Below are 15372 nucleotides of genomic sequence, written 5' to 3' on the forward strand. Positions count from 1 at the left end.
ATTAGGAGGCAAAGTCACAGGCTTAATATCACAGATCCTGGCAGTACAAATTTCTCCTTTCCCATTAGCAAACCTCTGCTGGGCACTTAACACAGTAATAGTCTTTTGAATCACCCTCTTGGATGCAGAGGAAGCAGTGGGCAAAGTCTGGTGTAATACGGCAAGTATTTCTGAATAACAGTTTTTGAAGACATTGGTGCCTAGAATGACAGGATGTCCTCCTCTGTCGCCGGCCTGTACTACTATCACCCCCTGTTGCGGTAAGGTTACTTCTCCCACCTGCAGGGTGGGTTCCCAGTATCCGTGAATCTTTACTGGTTTGCCATTGCTGGCGATAATCTCTACCCAGGATTCAGGCGGCTGGGTTAACTGGTCGGTGTCCCAGAACTTTTCAAATGCAGGCAGCTGAATGGTAGTGACCTGGGACCCAGTATCTAATAGGGCTTCAAAGGGGACCCCGTTGATCTCTATATTGATTTTAGGATGGGATCCTACATACCGTGGCATCCAATTTGGATCCTTTGGACCTAGTGTTCTACCTCCCGAGGGGTGGTCCTCAGCCTCAGGGGTTGCCCGTTTAACTGCCAGCACGTGGATTCTGTGTGTCCCACCTTTTTGCAGTATGTATACACGGGCCGCTTGCGATTTCTATTACGCCTCCCAGGATCCCTGGGGTGAGTCTCTTGGTATGGAGGTGGGAACGGCCTAGGAGGTGACAGGAACTCTTCTTCTGACATTATGGGTTTTTCCCATTCCTCTATTTTTCTGCACACTCTCTCTAGACTTTTGGTGAGGTGATTTACTTGCTCTGTCAGCATGGTGATAGTATCGGTAGCTGACGCTTGAACAGCTTGGCCGGCCTCAGCTTGATTAGTGATAAGCGGTTTTGGCCTGCAGGCTGATGACTCAGGTTGGGTGCTCAACTCCGGAGATACTGCTGACCCCAGAATTTTTATCGCCAGTTCTTTAAAGTCCAGAAAGGTACTGTTAGGGTGCTGGGCGGACAGCATCTTTAATTGGGTCCTTATTTGTTCACTAGACACCCCGTTGATAAATTGTTCCCTCAGGGTCTGGTCCTGGTTATCAGCCTCCTTGGGATCTATCTGGATTACAGCCCCTAAAGCCTCCTGAAGTGATAGAGCATAGTCACGGAGGGACTCACCGGACTTCTGTTTCTTGCCAAAGAAGTGCATCTTTATTTCAGAGGCAGTCCTGGTTTCAAAAGTGGCCCTGAGGCGGGTGAATATCTGCTCTAGAGTGCTCCGCTCAGCAGCAGGCCAGGATAATACCTCCCTGCGGGCAGCTCCCTCCAGTTGCGCTAGCAGGATTTCCATTTGCTGGTCAGCATTTATAGGGTACAGTTTGAATAATGCCAGCAACTTTTCTTTAAAGTCTCTTAGGGTATGGGTCTCTCCTTTATAGCGGGGAAACCATGGGGCCCCAAAATAGTAAGGCATGGTAAAGGGCATCATGCTGGGGGCTATAGGATGATTAGGAGCCGCAAGCTCTCCCGGGGCCGGCTGCTCGGGAACTCCCGGTTCTGACATGTTAGTCTATTAAGATGTGGCCGCTGGCGACTAAAGGGGCCGGAACAATCCCCTTCCCTCCGGTTACAAGTCCTTACCGGTATCGCCGGGTTTGCGCAGTCCAAATCTCGAGAGACTCCGGACGTCCTGAGTACGCGGTGACGTAGAAGAAGCAGGGCCGCGGCGGTGCGATGATGAAGAGGGGCGGGATTCTCTGTGTCTTTGAAGGGATCCGCCCACGGAGGTCCTCAGCAGCGCGGGAAACTTTACTCCAGGCGGGCGGTGGCCATCTTGGTCACCATTCCCTGACAGCAAGCAGGGTTGTTGACAAGTGAATAAATTGTAATCCACAACACGATTTTCTTTTCCTGGGGGTAGCGCAACACAGCACAGCGCCTCCGAATCCTCCCAGGCACACTTGTAATCCACCGACTTGGGAATAAAGGGTACAGTCCTTGCAATACGGTGGTGGAATAGTTAAAGCACACAGTTCACACTTCTCTGCACTCCAGAAGCATGCGGATCCTGTTCGTGACGCCAAAAAGAGCGATGCAGTATCCCAGGGGGTCAGTAGCCGCTTTGGGTATGCGGGGAGTCGTAGTGCAGGGTAACCCACTAACCTGGGATTCACTGTCGTCTTCAATCTGGGTAGATACTGGAACAGGCAGTTCATAAATGTCGTGACGCCAGTGCCAATTGAACGGTGACACACCGTGTAGTGATAGGTGGAATAATAGAGTAGTCCAGGTATTCATACAACATGTCAACTTTACTGCATGGATTTGTAGCAGGATGAACAGCAGAGAATACAGTTCCAGTGTTATTCCACACTTTACCATACAGTTAACAGTAGTGGTTCAGGCTTTTACTTACAACAAGGTTAACTTCGAGACAGGCCTCCTAGGTTCAGGGATTCCCTCTTATGCTACTTGCAGCAATACCCTCAAGGTCCAGACACCTAATTCCTGGTGATAACCCTTGAGCAAATAATTGGCAGAGGTCTTCTTCCCTCCTGATGGCAGGCTCTATCTTTGGAGTTCTTCAAGTATAATTAACTTGGAAAGCTGGGTGGGAATGACCCTCCACACCAGTAGTGCAATCTCTGCACTCTTGACTGAGCTCAGAATCTCTCAGCACTGACTCTAGAAACTTCTGACCTCCTAGGCTAGGCCCTAGCCTATTTATATTGAACTGGGGGCTCCCTCTGCTGGCTGGAAAAAAGATTGCCTGCACCAGGCCTAACTGGCTTAAAGGGAAATACACAGTACAAACTAGCAGTGTCGAGTAACCTACCCGTATGCTGCAGTCACCCACCACTGGAACAGGCCACTGTCACACATTTAGGCCCCGGCACCCAGACAGAGGAGAGCGGTCCCGTAACAGAGAATCTGGCCTTATGTCAGCGCAGAATCTGTCTTCATGTCATAGCAGAGAATCAGGCTTCACGTCACCCACCACTGGAACAGGCCACTGTCACACATTTAGGCCCCGGCACCCAGACAGAGGAGAGCGGTCTCGTAACAGAGAATCTGGCCTTATGTCCGCGCAGAATCTGTCTTCATGTCATAGCAGAGAATCAGGCTTCACATCACCCACCACTGGAACAGGCCACTGTCACATATTTAGGCCCAGGCACCCAGGCAGAGGAGAGAGGTCGCGTAACAGAGAATCTGGCCTTATGTCAGCACAGAATCTGTCTTCATGTCATAGCAGAGAATCAGGCTTCACGTCACCCACCACTGGAACAGGCCACTGTCACACATTTAGGCCCCGGCACCCAGACAGAGGAGAGCGGTCCCGTAACAGAGAATCTGGCCTTATGTCAGCGCAGAATCTGTCTTCATGTCATAGCAGAGAATCAGGCTTCACGTCACCCACCACTGGAACAGGCCACTGTCACACATTTAGGCCCCGGCACCCAGACAGAGGAGAGGTTAATTCAACTTTGGGTTGCCCCGCAATATAATGGTAAAATGAAATTAAAAATAGTATTGAATGAGGAAGTGCCCTGGAGTAGAATAATATATTGTTAAGGGGAGGTAGTTAATATCTAATCTGCACAAGGGATGGACAGGTCCTGTGGGATCCATGCCTGGTTCATTTTTATGAACGTCAGCTTGTCCACATTGGCTGTAGACAGGCGGCTGCGTTTGTCTGTAATGACGCCCCCTGCCGTGCTGAATACACGTTCAGACAAAACGCTGGCCGCCGGGCAGGCCAGCACCTCCAAGGCATAAAAGGCTAGCTCTGGCCACGTGGACAATTTGGAGACCCAGAAGTTGAATGGGGCCGAACCATTAGTCAGTACGTGGAGGGGTGTGCACAGGTACTGTTCCACCACGTTAGTGAAATGTTGCCTCCTGCTAACACGTTCCGTATCAGGTGGTGGTGCAGTTAGCTGTGGCGTGGTGACAAAACTTTTCCACATCTCTGCCATGCTAACCCTGCCCTCAGAGGAGCAGGCCGTGACACAGCTGCGTTGGCGACCTCTTGCTCCTCCTCTGCCTTCGCCTTGGGCTTCCACTGGTTCCCCTGTGACATTTGGGAATGCTCTCAGTAGCGCGTCTACCAACGTGCGCTTGTACTCGCGCATCTTCCTATCACGCTCCAGTGTAGGAAGTAAGGTGGGCACATTGTCTTTGTACCGGGGATCCAGCAGGGTGGCAACCCAGTAGTCCGCACACGTTAAAATGTGGGCAACTCTGCTGTCGTTGCGCAGGCACTGCAGCATGTAGTCGCTCATGTGTGCCAGGCTGCCCAGAGGTAAGGACAAGCTGTCCTCTGTGGGAGGCGTATCGTCATCGTCCTGTGTTTCCCCCCATCCACGCACCAGTGATGGGCCCGAGCTGCTTTGGGTGCCACCCCGCTGTGAACATGCTTCATCCTCATCCTCCTCCACCTCCTCCTCATCCTCGTCCTCCTCGTCCTCCAGTAGTGGGCCCTGTCTGGCCACATTTGTACCTGGCCTCTGGTGTTGCAAAAAACCTCCCTCTGAGTCACTTCGAAGAGACTGGCCTGAAAGTGCTAAAAATGACCCCTCTTCCTCCTCTTCCTCCTGGGCCACCTCCTCTTCCATCATCGCCCTAAGTGTTTTCTCAAGGAGACATAGAAGTGGTATTGTAACGCTGATAACGGCGTCATCGCCACTGGCCATGTTGGTGGAGTACTCGAAACAGTGCAACAGGGCACACAGGTCCCGCATGGAGGCCCAGTCATTGGTGGTGAAGTGTGTCTGATCCACAGTGCGACTGACCCGTGCGTGCTGCAGCTGAAACTCCACTATGGCCTGCTGCTGCTCGCACAGTCTGTCCAGCATATGCAAGGTGGAGTTCCACCTGGTGGGTACGTCGCATATGAGGCGGTGAGCGGGAAGGCCGAAGTTACGCTGTAGCGCAGACAGGCGAGCAGCGGCAGGGTGTGAACACCGGAAGCGCGAACAGACGGCCCGCACTTTATGCAGCAGCTCTGACATGTCGGGGTAGTTGCGAATGATCTTCTGCACCACCAAATTCAGCACATGCCCCAGGCAAGGGATGTGCGTCAAACCGGCTGGTCCCAGAGCTGCAACGAGATTTCGCCCATTATCGCACACCACCAGGCCGGGCTTGAGGCTCACCGGCAGCAACCACTCGTCGGTCTGTTGTTCTATACCCCGCCACAACTCCTGTGCGGTGTGGGGCCTGTCCCCCAAACATATGAGTTTCAGAATGACGTTTACCCCGGGCTGTGCTGAAGTTGGTGGTGAAGGTGTGTGGCTGACTGGATGAGCAGGTGGAAGAAGAGGAGGAGGAAGCTGAGTAGGAGGAGGAGGAGACAGGAGGCAAAGAATGTTGCCCTGCGATCCTTGGCGGCGGAAGGACGTGCGCCAAACAGCTCTCCGCCTGGGGCCCAGCCGCCACTACATTTACCCAGTGTGCAGTTAGGGAGATATAGCGTCCCTGGCCGTGCTTACTGGTCCACGTATCTGTGGTTAGGTGGACCTTGCCACAGATGGCGTTGCGCAGTGCACACTTGATTTTATCCGACACTTGGTTGTGCAGGGAAGGCACGGCTCTCTTGGAGAAGTAGTGCCGGCTGGGAACAACATACTGTGGGACAGCAAGCGACATGAGCTGTTTGAAGCTGTGTGTGTCCACCAGCCTAAATGACAGCATTTCATAGGCCAGTAGTTTAGAAATGCTGGCATTCAGGGCCAGGGATCGAAGGTGGCTAGGTGGGAATTTACGCTTTCTCTCAAATGTTTGTGAGATGGAGAGCTGAACGCTGCTGGTTGAGATGCTTGGTGACGCAGGTGGTGGTGTTGGTGGTACATCCCATGTTTGCTGGGCGGCAGGTGCCAACGTTCCTCCAGAGGCAGAGGAAGAGGCCGAGGCGGCGGCAGCAGCAGCAGAAGAGGCCGAGGCGGCGGCAGCAGCAGAAGAGGCCGAGGCGGCAGCAGCAGAAGAGGCAGCAGGGGGAGCCTGAGTGACTTCCTTGTTTTTAAGGTGTTTACTCCACTGCAGTTCATGCTTTGCATGCAGGTGCCTGGTCATGCAGGTTGTGCTAAGGTTCAGAACGTTAATGCCTCGCTTCAGGCTCTGATGGCACAGCGTGCAAACCACTCGGGTCTTGTCGTCAGCACATTGTTTGAAGAAGTGCCATGCCAGGGAACTCCTTGAAGCTGCCTTTGGGGTGCTCGGTCCCAGATGGCGGCGGTCAGTAGCAGGCGGAGTCTCTTGGCGGTGGGTGTTCTGCTTTTGCCCACTGCTCCCTCTTTTGCTACGCTGTTGGCTCGGTCTCACCACTGCCTCTTCCTCCGAACTGTGAAAGTCAGTGGCACGACCTTCATTTCATGTGGGGTCTAGGACCTCATCGTCCCCTGCATCGTCTTCTACCCAGTCTTGATCCCTGACCTCCTGTTCAGTCTGCACACTGCAGAAAGACGCAGCAGTTGGCACCTGTGTTTCGTCATCATCAGAGACGTGCTGAGGTGGTATTCCCATGTCCTCATCATCAGGAAACATAAGTGGTTGTGCGTTAGTGCATTCTATCTCTTCCACCCCTGGTGAAGAGCTAGGTGGATGCCTTTGGGAAACCCTGGCAGCAGAGTCTTCAAACAGCATAAGAGACTGCTGCATAACTTGAGGCTCAGACAGTTTCCCTGATATGCATGGGGGTGATGTGACAGACTGATGGGCTTGGTTTTCATGCGCCATCTGTGCGCTTTCTGCAGAAGACTGGGTGGGAGATAATGTGAACGTGCTGGATGCACTGTCGGCCACCCAATTGACTAATGCCTGTACCTGCTCAGGCCTTACCATCCTTAGAACGGCATTGGGCCCCACCAAATATCCCTGTAAATTCTGGCGGCTACTGGGATGCAGAGGAAGCAGTGGGCAAAGTCTGGTGTAATACGGCAAGTATTTCTGAATAACAGTTTTTGAAGACATTGGTGCCTAGAATGACAGGATGTCCTCCTCTGTCGCCGGCCTGTACTACTATCACCCCCTGTTGCGGTAAGGTTACTTCTCCCACCTGCAGGGTGGGTTCCCAGTATCCGTGAATCTTTACTGGTTTGCCATTGCTGGCGATAATCTCTACCCAGGATTCAGGCGGCTGGGTTAACTGGTCGGTGTCCCAGAACTTTTCAAATGCAGGCAGCTGAATGGTAGTGACCTGGGACCCAGTATCTAATAGGGCTTCAAAGGGGACCCCGTTGATCTCTATATTGATTTTAGGATGGGATCCTACATACCGTGGCATCCAATTTGGATCCTTTGGACCTAGTGTTCTACCTCCCGAGGGGTGGTCCTCAGCCTCAGGGGTTGCCCGTTTAACTGCCAGCACGTGGATTCTGTGTGTCCCACCTTTTTGCAGTATGTATACACGGGCCGCTTGCGATTTCTATTACGCCTCCCAGGATCCCTGGGGTGAGTCTCTTGGTATGGAGGTGGGAACGGCCTAGGAGGTGACAGGAACTCTTCTTCTGACATTATGGGTTTTTCCCATTCCTCTATTTTTCTGCACACTCTCTCTAGACTTTTGGTGAGGTGATTTACTTGCTCTGTCAGCATGGTGATAGTATCGGTAGCTGACGCTTGAACAGCTTGGCCGGCCTCAGCTTGATTAGTGATAAGCGGTTTTGGCCTGCAGGCTGATGACTCAGGTTGGGTGCTCAACTCCGGAGATACTGCTGACCCCAGAATTTTTATCGCCAGTTCTTTAAAGTCCAGAAAGGTACTGTTAGGGTGCTGGGCGGACAGCATCTTTAATTGGGTCCTTATTTGTTCACTAGACACCCCGTTGATAAATTGTTCCCTCAGGGTCTGGTCCTGGTTATCAGCCTCCTTGGGATCTATCTGGATTACAGCCCCTAAAGCCTCCTGAAGTGATAGAGCATAGTCACGGAGGGACTCACCGGACTTCTGTTTCTTGCCAAAGAAGTGCATCTTTATTTCAGAGGCAGTCCTGGTTTCAAAAGTGGCCCTGAGGCGGGTGAATATCTGCTCTAGAGTGCTCCGCTCAGCAGCAGGCCAGGATAATACCTCCCTGCGGGCAGCTCCCTCCAGTTGCGCTAGCAGGATTTCCATTTGCTGGTCAGCATTTATAGGGTACAGTTTGAATAATGCCAGCAACTTTTCTTTAAAGTCTCTTAGGGTATGGGTCTCTCCTTTATAGCGGGGAAACCATGGGGCCCCAAAATAGTAAGGCATGGTAAAGGGCATCATGCTGGGGGCTATAGGATGATTAGGAGCCGCAAGCTCTCCCGGGGCCGGCTGCTCGGGAACTCCCGGTTCTGACATGTTAGTCTATTAAGATGTGGCCGCTGGCGACTAAAGGGGCCGGAACAATCCCCTTCCCTCCGGTTACAAGTCCTTACCGGTATCGCCGGGTTTGCGCAGTCCAAATCTCGAGAGACTCCGGACGTCCTGAGTACGCGGTGACGTAGAAGAAGCAGGGCCGCGGCGGTGCGATGATGAAGAGGGGCGGGATTCTCTGTGTCTTTGAAGGGATCCGCCCACGGAGGTCCTCAGCAGCGCGGGAAACTTTACTCCAGGCGGGCGGTGGCCATCTTGGTCACCATTCCCTGACAGCAAGCAGGGTTGTTGACAAGTGAATAAATTGTAATCCACAACACGATTTTCTTTTCCTGGGGGTAGCGCAACACAGCACAGCGCCTCCGAATCCTCCCAGGCACACTTGTAATCCACCGACTTGGGAATAAAGGGTACAGTCCTTGCAATACGGTGGTGGAATAGTTAAAGCACACAGTTCACACTTCTCTGCACTCCAGAAGCATGCGGATCCTGTTCGTGACGCCAAAAAGAGCGATGCAGTATCCCAGGGGGTCAGTAGCCGCTTTGGGTATGCGGGGAGTCGTAGTGCAGGGTAACCCACTAACCTGGGATTCACTGTCGTCTTCAATCTGGGTAGATACTGGAACAGGCAGTTCATAAATGTCGTGACGCCAGTGCCAATTGAACGGTGACACACCGTGTAGTGATAGGTGGAATAATAGAGTAGTCCAGGTATTCATACAACATGTCAACTTTACTGCATGGATTTGTAGCAGGATGAACAGCAGAGAATACAGTTCCAGTGTTATTCCACACTTTACCATACAGTTAACAGTAGTGGTTCAGGCTTTTACTTACAACAAGGTTAACTTCGAGACAGGCCTCCTAGGTTCAGGGATTCCCTCTTATGCTACTTGCAGCAATACCCTCAAGGTCCAGACACCTAATTCCTGGTGATAACCCTTGAGCAAATAATTGGCAGAGGTCTTCTTCCCTCCTGATGGCAGGCTCTATCTTTGGAGTTCTTCAAGTATAATTAACTTGGAAAGCTGGGTGGGAATGACCCTCCACACCAGTAGTGCAATCTCTGCACTCTTGACTGAGCTCAGAATCTCTCAGCACTGACTCTAGAAACTTCTGACCTCCTAGGCTAGGCCCTAGCCTATTTATATTGAACTGGGGGCTCCCTCTGCTGGCTGGAAAAAAGATTGCCTGCACCAGGCCTAACTGGCTTAAAGGGAAATACACAGTACAAACTAGCAGTGTCGAGTAACCTACCCGTATGCTGCAGTCACCCACCACTGGAACAGGCCACTGTCACACATTTAGGCCCCGGCACCCAGACAGAGGAGAGCGGTCCCGTAACAGAGAATCTGGCCTTATGTCAGCGCAGAATCTGTCTTCATGTCATAGCAGAGAATCAGGCTTCACGTCACCCACCACTGGAACAGGCCACTGTCACACATTTAGGCCCCGGCACCCAGACAGAGGAGAGCGGTCTCGTAACAGAGAATCTGGCCTTATGTCCGCGCAGAATCTGTCTTCATGTCATAGCAGAGAATCAGGCTTCACATCACCCACCACTGGAACAGGCCACTGTCACATATTTAGGCCCAGGCACCCAGGCAGAGGAGAGAGGTCGCGTAACAGAGAATCTGGCCTTATGTCAGCACAGAATCTGTCTTCATGTCATAGCAGAGAATCAGGCTTCACGTCACCCACCACTGGAACAGGCCACTGTCACACATTTAGGCCCCGGCACCCAGACAGAGGAGAGCGGTCCCGTAACAGAGAATCTGGCCTTATGTCAGCGCAGAATCTGTCTTCATGTCATAGCAGAGAATCAGGCTTCACGTCACCCACCACTGGAACAGGCCACTGTCACACATTTAGGCCCCGGCACCCAGACAGAGGAGAGGTTAATTCAACTTTGGGTTGCCCCGCAATATAATGGTAAAATGAAATTAAAAATAGTATTGAATGAGGAAGTGCCCTGGAGTAGAATAATATATTGTTAAGGGGAGGTAGTTAATATCTAATCTGCACAAGGGATGGACAGGTCCTGTGGGATCCATGCCTGGTTCATTTTTATGAACGTCAGCTTGTCCACATTGGCTGTAGACAGGCGGCTGCGTTTGTCTGTAATGACGCCCCCTGCCGTGCTGAATACACGTTCAGACAAAACGCTGGCCGCCGGGCAGGCCAGCACCTCCAAGGCATAAAAGGCTAGCTCTGGCCACGTGGACAATTTGGAGACCCAGAAGTTGAATGGGGCCGAACCATTAGTCAGTACGTGGAGGGGTGTGCACAGGTACTGTTCCACCACGTTAGTGAAATGTTGCCTCCTGCTAACACGTTCCGTATCAGGTGGTGGTGCAGTTAGCTGTGGCGTGGTGACAAAACTTTTCCACATCTCTGCCATGCTAACCCTGCCCTCAGAGGAGCAGGCCGTGACACAGCTGCGTTGGCGACCTCTTGCTCCTCCTCTGCCTTCGCCTTGGGCTTCCACTGGTTCCCCTGTGACATTTGGGAATGCTCTCAGTAGCGCGTCTACCAACGTGCGCTTGTACTCGCGCATCTTCCTATCACGCTCCAGTGTAGGAAGTAAGGTGGGCACATTGTCTTTGTACCGGGGATCCAGCAGGGTGGCAACCCAGTAGTCCGCACACGTTAAAATGTGGGCAACTCTGCTGTCGTTGCGCAGGCACTGCAGCATGTAGTCGCTCATGTGTGCCAGGCTGCCCAGAGGTAAGGACAAGCTGTCCTCTGTGGGAGGCGTATCGTCATCGTCCTGTGTTTCCCCCCATCCACGCACCAGTGATGGGCCCGAGCTGCTTTGGGTGCCACCCCGCTGTGAACATGCTTCATCCTCATCCTCCTCCACCTCCTCCTCATCCTCGTCCTCCTCGTCCTCCAGTAGTGGGCCCTGTCTGGCCACATTTGTACCTGGCCTCTGGTGTTGCAAAAAACCTCCCTCTGAGTCACTTCGAAGAGACTGGCCTGAAAGTGCTAAAAATGACCCCTCTTCCTCCTCTTCCTCCTGGGCCACCTCCTCTTCCATCATCGCCCTAAGTGTTTTCTCAAGGAGACATAGAAGTGGTATTGTAACGCTGATAACGGCGTCATCGCCACTGGCCATGTTGGTGGAGTACTCGAAACAGTGCAACAGGGCACACAGGTCCCGCATGGAGGCCCAGTCATTGGTGGTGAAGTGTGTCTGATCCACAGTGCGACTGACCCGTGCGTGCTGCAGCTGAAACTCCACTATGGCCTGCTGCTGCTCGCACAGTCTGTCCAGCATATGCAAGGTGGAGTTCCACCTGGTGGGTACGTCGCATATGAGGCGGTGAGCGGGAAGGCCGAAGTTACGCTGTAGCGCAGACAGGCGAGCAGCGGCAGGGTGTGAACACCGGAAGCGCGAACAGACGGCCCGCACTTTATGCAGCAGCTCTGACATGTCGGGGTAGTTGCGAATGATCTTCTGCACCACCAAATTCAGCACATGCCCCAGGCAAGGGATGTGCGTCAAACCGGCTGGTCCCAGAGCTGCAACGAGATTTCGCCCATTATCGCACACCACCAGGCCGGGCTTGAGGCTCACCGGCAGCAACCACTCGTCGGTCTGTTGTTCTATACCCCGCCACAACTCCTGTGCGGTGTGGGGCCTGTCCCCCAAACATATGAGTTTCAGAATGACGTTTACCCCGGGCTGTGCTGAAGTTGGTGGTGAAGGTGTGTGGCTGACTGGATGAGCAGGTGGAAGAAGAGGAGGAGGAAGCTGAGTAGGAGGAGGAGGAGACAGGAGGCAAAGAATGTTGCCCTGCGATCCTTGGCGGCGGAAGGACGTGCGCCAAACAGCTCTCCGCCTGGGGCCCAGCCGCCACTACATTTACCCAGTGTGCAGTTAGGGAGATATAGCGTCCCTGGCCGTGCTTACTGGTCCACGTATCTGTGGTTAGGTGGACCTTGCCACAGATGGCGTTGCGCAGTGCACACTTGATTTTATCCGACACTTGGTTGTGCAGGGAAGGCACGGCTCTCTTGGAGAAGTAGTGCCGGCTGGGAACAACATACTGTGGGACAGCAAGCGACATGAGCTGTTTGAAGCTGTGTGTGTCCACCAGCCTAAATGACAGCATTTCATAGGCCAGTAGTTTAGAAATGCTGGCATTCAGGGCCAGGGATCGAAGGTGGCTAGGTGGGAATTTACGCTTTCTCTCAAATGTTTGTGAGATGGAGAGCTGAACGCTGCTGGTTGAGATGCTTGGTGACGCAGGTGGTGGTGTTGGTGGTACATCCCATGTTTGCTGGGCGGCAGGTGCCAACGTTCCTCCAGAGGCAGAGGAAGAGGCCGAGGCGGCGGCAGCAGCAGCAGAAGAGGCCGAGGCGGCGGCAGCAGCAGAAGAGGCCGAGGCGGCAGCAGCAGAAGAGGCAGCAGGGGGAGCCTGAGTGACTTCCTTGTTTTTAAGGTGTTTACTCCACTGCAGTTCATGCTTTGCATGCAGGTGCCTGGTCATGCAGGTTGTGCTAAGGTTCAGAACGTTAATGCCTCGCTTCAGGCTCTGATGGCACAGCGTGCAAACCACTCGGGTCTTGTCGTCAGCACATTGTTTGAAGAAGTGCCATGCCAGGGAACTCCTTGAAGCTGCCTTTGGGGTGCTCGGTCCCAGATGGCGGCGGTCAGTAGCAGGCGGAGTCTCTTGGCGGTGGGTGTTCTGCTTTTGCCCACTGCTCCCTCTTTTGCTACGCTGTTGGCTCGGTCTCACCACTGCCTCTTCCTCCGAACTGTGAAAGTCAGTGGCACGACCTTCATTTCATGTGGGGTCTAGGACCTCATCGTCCCCTGCATCGTCTTCTACCCAGTCTTGATCCCTGACCTCCTGTTCAGTCTGCACACTGCAGAAAGACGCAGCAGTTGGCACCTGTGTTTCGTCATCATCAGAGACGTGCTGAGGTGGTATTCCCATGTCCTCATCATCAGGAAACATAAGTGGTTGTGCGTTAGTGCATTCTATCTCTTCCACCCCTGGTGAAGAGCTAGGTGGATGCCTTTGGGAAACCCTGGCAGCAGAGTCTTCAAACAGCATAAGAGACTGCTGCATAACTTGAGGCTCAGACAGTTTCCCTGATATGCATGGGGGTGATGTGACAGACTGATGGGCTTGGTTTTCATGCGCCATCTGTGCGCTTTCTGCAGAAGACTGGGTGGGAGATAATGTGAACGTGCTGGATGCACTGTCGGCCACCCAATTGACTAATGCCTGTACCTGCTCAGGCCTTACCATCCTTAGAACGGCATTGGGCCCCACCAAATATCCCTGTAAATTCTGGCGGCTACTGGGACCTGAGGTAGTTGGTACACTAGGACGTGTGGCTGTGGCAGAACGGCCACGTCCTCTCCCAGCACCAAAGGGTCCACTAACACCACCACGACCATGTCCACGTCCGCGTCCGCGTCCCTTATTAGATGTTTTCCTCATTGTTCCCGTTCACCACAATTTTGAGAATGGCAAATTTGGGAATAGTTTTTCAACCCAGAAAAAAAAAAGTGCTTTTACGATCACTACAAATAACTTGACCAGCTAAAACAGTACAGATTTGCTTGAATAGAAATGTGAGACCTGTTTTTTTTTTGCACTGTGTGACAGGTTAAGGTTTAATCACAGAATCAGACTTCTATCTGCACAGTAGCGTGTGTCTTAGGTTTTTCTGAATGACACTATCAGTACCTTCAATGTAAGATATCCTTTTTGGGATAGATTTCAAGTAGGCCTCAAATACCAGAAACTAGTTATTTTGAGAATGGCAAATTTGGGAATAGTTTTTTAACCCAGAAAAAAAAATGTGCTTTTACGGTCGCTACAAATAACTTGACCAGCTAAAACAGTACAGATTTGCTTGAATAGAAATGTGAGACCTGTTTTTTTTTGCACTGTGTGACAGGTTAAGGTTTAATCACAGAATCAGACTTCTATCTGCACGGTAGCGTGTGTCTTAGGTTTTTCTGAATGACACTATCAGTACCTTCAATGTAAGATATCCTTTTTGGGATAGATTTCAAGTAGGCCTCAAATACCAGAAACTAGTTATTTTGAGAATGGCAAATTTGGGAATAGTTTTTCAAACCAGAAAAAAAAATGTGCTTTTACGGTCACTACAAATAACTTGACCAGCTAAAACAGTACAGATTTGCTTGAATAGAAATGTGAGACCTGTTTTTTTTTGCACTGTGTGACAGGTTAAGGTTTAATCTCAGAATCAGACTTCTATCTGCACGGTAGCGTGTGTCTTAGGTTTTTCTGAATGACACTATCAGTACCTTCAATGTAAGATATCCTTTTTGGGATAGATTTCAAGTAGGCCTCAAATACCAGAAACTAGTTATTTTGAGAATGGCAAATTTGGGAATAGTTTTTCAACCCAGAAAAAAAAAAGGGCTTTTACGGTCGCTACAAATAACTTGACCAGCTAAAACAGTACAGATTTGCTTGAATAGAAATGTGAGACCTGTTTTTTTTTTGCACTGTGTGACAGGTTAAGGTTTAATCTCAGAATCAGACTTCTATCTGCACGGTAGCGTGTGTCTTAGGTTTTTCTGAATGACACTATCAGTACCTTCAATGTAAGATATCCTTTTTGGGATAGATTTCAAGTAGGCCTCAAATACCAGAAACTAGTTATTTTGAGAATGGCAAATTTGGGAATAGTTTTTCAACCCAGAAAAAAAAATGTGCTTTTACGGTCACTACAAATAACTTGACCAGCTAAAACAGTACAGATTTGCTTGAATAGAAATGTGAGACCTGTTTTTTTTTGCACTGTGTGACAGGTTAAGGTTTAATCTCAGAATCAGACTTCTATCTGCACGGTAGCGTGTGTCTTAGGTTTTTCTGAATGACACTATCAGTACCTTCAATGTAAGATATCCTTTTTGGGATAGATTTCAAGTAGGCCTCAAATACCAGAAACTAGTTATTTTGAGAATGGCAAATTTGGGAATAGTTTTTCAACCCAGAAAAAAAAAAGGGCTTTTACGGTCGCTACAAATAACTTGACCAGCTAAAACAGTA

Source organism: Bufo bufo, chromosome 11 (genome assembly GCF_905171765.1).
Source record: "Bufo bufo chromosome 11, aBufBuf1.1, whole genome shotgun sequence".
In the NCBI taxonomy this organism is placed as follows: Eukaryota; Metazoa; Chordata; class Amphibia; order Anura; family Bufonidae; genus Bufo; species Bufo bufo.